Genomic DNA, 674 nt, shown 5'->3' with positions numbered 1-674 from the left:
TAAGCAACGTTGAGCCTGGTCAGTACAAAATTGGGTGACCGTTGAGACTTCCAGTTGTTGTATGTGCTCTTCACTTATCTCGGTACTTCCAGTCAGTCTTGGGCCTCTCCTGGCGACTGGATCTAAGCACTGCCTATTCAGGAGAGGTGTCGTTGGAGATTGAACAACCTTTGTCGCACAATTACACTAATAGGAGTGTCCATTGTTTCTTGAGACTGAACGGAGATATCTAGGATAAGCTGGACTCTTAGAGTTCAGTTGGGCAACTAATATCGGAGAAGGAAAATGCTGAATTTACTAATCCAGACAAAAAATAAAAAATAAGAATAGTTTTCTAACATTTTGCTGATAGAAGGGGTTGCAACGTGTCGGACTCACAATAAAGCAAATGATATCTATAAAAAGGCTGTACACGAAATTTCCCCAGTTATTCCCAGGCAACGCCGGGACACTGGTTAGCTAGTATAAAATAAGCTGCTTCCATTTAATTTGCCCGCTTTGCGATGAAAATTATATTTCACACTTGAGTGTGATAGATCGGCCGACCGACGGACCCTCTTTTATCCCGATGAAGATGTCGGCCATGTTTGAAGGCCGATGATATTGATGGGCGGCCACATGAGTTTCGATGCCAGATGTTTCGATGACCCGCGAAATCGGAAGAGCGACTCTCA

Source organism: Euprymna scolopes, chromosome 29 (genome assembly GCF_053919585.1).
Source record: "Euprymna scolopes isolate OS-2025 chromosome 29, ASM5391958v1, whole genome shotgun sequence".
NCBI classification, from domain to species: Eukaryota; Metazoa; Mollusca; class Cephalopoda; order Sepiida; family Sepiolidae; genus Euprymna; species Euprymna scolopes.
The sequence above is the reverse complement of the archived record's forward strand: the minus strand, read 5'-3'. Positions refer to the sequence as shown.